Source organism: Elephantulus edwardii, unplaced genomic scaffold, assembly GCF_000299155.1.
Source record: "Elephantulus edwardii isolate Elephantulus edwardi_28Jun2011 unplaced genomic scaffold, EleEdw1.0 scaffold00049, whole genome shotgun sequence".
NCBI lineage: Eukaryota > Metazoa > Chordata > Mammalia > Macroscelidea > Macroscelididae > Elephantulus > Elephantulus edwardii.
In genome coordinates, this window is record NW_006399799.1 from 16875968 (window position 1) to 16882522 (window position 6555).

The following is a 6555-nucleotide window of genomic DNA, read 5'->3' on the forward strand; positions in this document are numbered from 1 at the left end:
ATAACACAAAGAAAACTAATGTTAGTAAAGATGAATATAGACTATTGCTAACCAATAAGAATGTAACCTCTATAAATAAAGCAAAAATATTTAATGAAAGTTCAAAACACTTCCAAACAGGGACACATCTAACCTTACAAAGTAAAATAAAATACTCTAAAATGGCAAAGTAACAAAGGTATATTTATTTTCTAAAATAAATAACTAAAAGTATAACATTCCAATTGGAAATGGTAAAATCAATAAAATTCTAGGTAAGACAGTACAAAAAATATGGGGAGGGATTTTACACTGATTGGTTGGAAATATGAGAGAAGGCTTTGGGATTGATTAGTTTAAATACATGTCTAAGGAGAGGTTTACAGAGTAATCACATGATAATTATCTTAAAACATTTCCTGAGGCCTATTTAACATTATTTCTCTAATGAGTCATGTAAAGACCCTCCTTTAAACTTTTTTAATTGAACCTGTGCCCATTTCCCTCCATTTCTAAAATTGTGATTTTAGTGAAAGCTTATAAAGCATATGGTTTTTTCAATGAATCATTTATGTACATTTTGTTTCATAATAGTAACTACAATACCCACAATGTCTCCTCACTCATTAATTCCATATTGTCTTTCCTTTCATTATTTATTTTCTACATTCCCCTCCTCCCATCCTTGGTAACCATGCTAGAAGGATTCTGTGTATAAACCTTTCTTTAGCTCTTTACAGTGATGGTCTTAGTCCTTGGAAAAAGGCATCATGCTGGGGAAAGTGAAGGGTCAGAGAAAAAAGGAAGATCCTTAACAAGATGGATTGATTTAGTGACTTTAACAATGAGTTCAAGCACATCAGAGATCATAAGGGTGATGTGGCATAGGGCAAGATTGAAATCTGTTGTTCATAGGGTTGCTATGAATCATAATCAGCTTGATGGAGCCTAAAAAAACCCCCCAACAATACAGTATTTATCCTTTTGTGACTGACTTATGTCACTCAGCATAATGTTTTCTCCATCTTCTTTTAATGATTTTTTTTGGTCATTCAATGTATTGCCCATAGCATCTTTTAATTTTGTCACACGAGGCTTAAATTTATTTTTCAGTTCTCTCACCTTGATAAATACAGAGCAAGTTCTTCTCTTCATATTCTCCAATTCTAGCTGTCTGCATATTCCATTATAGTACTTTGCTTTGTCCTCGAGAGCTGCCCTTTGAAATCTTCTGCTCAGCTCTTTTACTTCAACACCTTTTCATTTTGTTTTGGCTTCGCAACACTCCAGTGCAATTTTTAGAGTCTCTTCTGGCATCTGTTTCGATTTTTTTTTTCTTTCTCCTCTGTTTTTGTAATGATCTTTTGCTTTCTTCATGGTTGATATCATCCCACAACTCATCTCATTGTCAATCATTGGTGTTTAATGCCTCAAACCAATTATGTTCTTAAAATTCAGATGGAATTGATTCAAGGTCATATCTTGGTTCTTGTGGATTTATTTTCATTTTCTTGGCCTCAATTTGAACTTACATATGTGTAATTGGTGATCTGATCCACTATCTGTTCCTGGCATATTTCTGACTGTGATATTGGGCTTCTCCAGTGATTTCCTCTGAAAATGTAGTCAATCTGATTCCTATGCAGCCCCTCAGGTGAGATCCATGTGTAAAGGCATCTTTTGTGTCTTCTAAAAAAACGGTATTTTTAATGAGTAAATTATTATAAATACAAAAGGCAAAAATGTCAAAATTTCAGGAAGTACCATATGAATATCATTAATACCAAATATGAACAAGAGTGAATGATAATGAAGAAAGATGTGGAAGCTGAAGGCATTAGCAAAAAAATAAGGCCCCAGGAATCGATGGTATATCAATTGACTTGTTTCAATTAACAGATGCAGCCTTGCATGCACTCACCAGTCTATGCCAGGTAATTTGGAGGACACTGTCTGGCCAATGAATTGGAAGAGGTCCATATTTGTTCCCATTCCCAAGAAAGGTGAGCCAACTGAATGTGGAAACTATTGAACAATAACATTAATACCACATGCAAGCAAATTACTGCTGGCAATCATTCAAAAGTGGCTAGAACAGCACAAAGATAGGGAATTGTCAGAAGTTCAGGCAGGATTTGGAAGAGGCCATGGAACCAGAGATATTATTGCTGATGTCAGATGAATCCTGGCTTTTCGAAAGTAAGGAAACCAGAAGAATGTTTATTTTTCATTGACAATGCAGAGGAGCCTTTTTTTATTGATTGTGTGGATCATAATAAGTTTGTGGCTGTCATTGAGAAGAACAGGAATTTCAGAGCCCTTAATTATGTTCATGAGGAACCTATACCTGGACCAGGAGGCTACTGTGTGAACTGAGCAAGGGAACACTGCATGGTTTAAAATTGAGAAGGGTTTGCAAAGCCACATGAAAATCCAAAGTCAAGCATGGATTTCTTCCAGTGGATTATCTAAGTACCTGTCTTTAAAACTTCTCAGTGTGGCCTGGACTGTTCTGCCAGGAGCACTAAACCTTGACCCCCACCCCTGTCCCTCTACCTGGAGGCCCCCTGCCCACACCACCTGGACACCTGAATCCACCACCTAGAGGACCCAGTACTGCCACATGGACACCCCTGATCATCACCTGGATGCCCTGGCATGGCTGCCTAAAGGACCCAGCCCTGTTGCCTGGATGCCCCAGTCCTGCCATATAGACACTCCAGCCACTCAGCCTGGAGGACAACCCACTGCCACCCCTCTGAACTGCAGCAGGAATGCCAATATAACAGGTAAAGCCATTTTCTACCCTCTCTCAATGCTTGAGCTGCCTTTTGTATCAGGCACTTTGAACTTGCCAGACTTTGGCAAAGAAAGCTGCTAATTCACATGTCATATCTCTCCCCAGCTGAAGCAAGATTTTCCCTAAGTCTAAAGATCAGCTGTCCTGCCCTCCTCTGGAACAGTGATTTCCTGAGCCAAGGTTATCAGACCAAGAGCCTGCTAAAATCTCAAGAATGAAAAACTCTACACAGCAATGACACAGAAGAAGCAGACTACTGTACAACCTACACAAACCCAAAACAAGATATCACTCCCCAAAAGTGACACAGTATCAATGGATTTTCTAAAGCCGGAAAGTCTGATGGAACTTTCTGACACAGAATTTAAAAGAACAATGATTGAATATTTTCAATGGGTGGAAGACAAACTAGAAAAATTGTAAGATTCTGAAAGCAAAATCCAAGAGGAACTGTAAAAAAAAAATCCAAGACAATGCAGATAAAACAAATGAGGCATTAGAGGCTCTGGAAAAACAAGAAACCATGATCCAGAATATGAGGACCAATGTTTCAGATGCTATCAACATATCGGAGGGACATATGAACAGAATTGAAGAGATAGAACTCAGAACCAGGGAAATAAAAGATACAGTGTCACCACTGATCTGCTAAAGCAGAATCAAAAAAGGAAGGAAAAAGAAGAAAGCCTAAGAATAATGTGAGACACCACCAAGAGAAAAAACATGCACATAATCTGAATCCCAGAACAGGAAGAAGCAGGTAAAAGCACCAAGAAAGTTATGGAAGACTTACTAGACAAAAACTTCCCAGGCATAAGGAAAAATGAGAGAATATATATTCAAGAACCTGAGCAAACACCATATAAAATAGACCCCAAAAGAAAAACACTAAAGCATATCATACTCAAATTTGCCAGAACCCAAGATAAGGAGATAATTATGAAAAAAGTTAGGAAGAAATGAAGAGTAACCTATAAGGGAAAGCAGATAAGATTAAGTGCCATTTCTCAGCAGAAACCGTGCAAGAAATAAAACAGTGGAATGACATATCAAACATTCAAAGTATACAACTATCAACCAAGAATACTGTACCCAGCAAAACTATCCATCAAATATGAAGGAGAGATAGTCTTAGAAAAGCAGAACCTAAGAGAGTTTTTAAAAATAAGACTAATGTTGCAGAAGACAGAGAGAAGTCCTATTTATAGAGATGCCCCAGAAACAGAATGTATCAAAATAACTAGTAACACCACGAAAAAGAACTCAACAAAATGATAGCAATAAACCCTTGCCTCTCAATAATTAGAATGAATGTGAATGGTTTAAATGCACCACTGAAGAGAAAAAGAAAAGCAGATTGGATTAAAAAAAATCAATATGCTGTCTACAAGAGACACACCTGAAAAGTGAAGATAAAGAAAGACTAAAAAGGGTGGAAAAAATATAACAAGCAAATGGCAAGCAGGAAAAAGCAGGAGTAATTATATTAATCTCTGATGAAATATAAAAAACCATCACAAAGGGCAAGGAAGGTCGCTATATAATGTTTAAAGGGTCACTAAACCAAGAGGAATCCAGGTTGGAATCATCTGGATCAGCCAGATTCTATAGAGGTTTGTTTTCTGGTTATGGTGAGGATTAGGTGCAAAGTTTACTCACCATTGGGTGTGAGCTGATTTTATTCAGCCTCCTATTTAAAAACACATTTAGACGGTGAGCTCTGGTAGCCTCCTGGCAAGAAGCTGCACTGCAATCCCAGAGGTGTGTAGTTCGAATCCACCAGATGCTCTGCTGGAGAAGGAGCAACAAATCTCCTGTATCAGTTACATCTGATTTGACAGTACACACACAAAAATTAATTTAAAAAAATTAAAATACAATACATTTGGTCAGCAGTATGGGGCTGGAAACTAGGTTGGAAGTGTTCTGTCCATGTGCTGTATAGAGGTAACTTGTGATTGCTGTGATGCTAAACACTGTGACACTGATGTGTCAAATGTGCTAATGTTTACCCATGTGGACAGTGTTTGGGGGAGCTCCTCAATTAAAACAAGCTTGGAAGCAGGAGTAGCATCCATTTCCAAAATAGCTTGCCTCTGGAAACTCTATGAATGTGAAGAAATTATGAAAGTTAGACAAGTGTTCAGGTCTTTCATTCATAGGTTTACAATGAGTTGTACAAGATTCAATGGCACTTAATAATAACAACAAGAGAGAAAAAGGACATAACCATTATAAATATCTATGCACCAAATTATAGAGCTGCAAAATGTAAAGCAAACATTAATAGTACTAAAAAAAAAAAATAGACAACACCACTATAGCTGTAGGAGACTTCAATACACCACTTTCAAGAAAAGACAGAACTACCAGAAAGTAACACAACAAAGATGCTGAAAAATTAAACCACACAATAAAACAACTCGATCTTACAGGTATATACACGCTGATGCACCAAAAAAGTGCAGTATCCCTTCTTTTCCAATGTGCATGGAACGTTTTCCAGAATAGGTCACATTTTATGTCACAAGGCAAGCATCAATAAATTAAAAACATAGAAATAATACAAAGCATCTTCTCAGACCACAATATTATAAATTTAGAAATTAATAACAAGAGGATAAAGAACAAAACCCCCATACATTTGGAAGCTGAACAACACCTTGCTTGAACATGAGTGGATACTAGAAGAAATAAAAAATTAAATTAAAAAGATTATTGAAACAAATGACATTGAAAACAGAACTTATGAAAACTTCTGGGAAACAGCCAAAGCACTAATTAGATGTCAATTTATAGCAAATAGATCAAAAGGCAAGAAAAAAAATGATAGTTGACTCTTTAACCCAACATCTCCAACAAATTGAAAAAGAACAGCAAGAAAATCTGACACCCTCTAAAAAAGTGAAATTATAAAAATTAGGGCAGAAGTAAATTAAATAGAAAACAGAAAAATAATTTAAGCCATCAAAAACCCCCAGAAATTGGTTCTTCAAAAAGGTCAATAAAATTGTCAAACCACTAGCAAAAGTAACAAAACAAAAGGGGAAAAAAACACAAATAATTCAAAGGAGAGATGAAAGGTGCAATGTCACAACAGAACCAACTAAAATTAAAAGGTTAACAATGGAATATTATGAAAAGTTATACTCAAACAAATATGAACACCTAGAAGAAACGGAAAAATAGTTAAAAACCCACAAGCTACCTAAACTGACACAAACCAAAATAGAACATGTGAACAGATCTATTACAAAAGAAAAAATTCAAAAGGCAATAAAACAATTTCTAACAACAAAAAAAGCCCTGCACCAGATGGTCTTACAAGTAAATATTACCAAACATCCAGAGAAGAACTGTCACCAATCCTACATAAACTATTTCAGAAAAGAGAAAAAGATGGAATTCTCCCACACTCATTCTATGAAGCAAACATAGCCTTGATACCAAAGGCAGTTAAAGACACCAACAAAATAGAAAATTATAGGCCAATATCTCTTTATGAACATGGATGCAAATTAGAGTAAAATCCTGGCCAATAGAATCTAACAATACACTAAAATAATAATTTACCATGACCAAGTGGGATTAATAAGAGGTATGTAAGGACAGATAACATAAGAAAAACAATCAGTGTAATTAATCACATTAGTAGAGCAAAGAACAATAACCTCATGATCCTACCAAATGATGCAGAAAAGGCCTTTGACAAAATCCAGCACCCTTTCCTGATTAAAACACTCAACAAAATAGCAATAGAGGGCAATTTTCTTAAC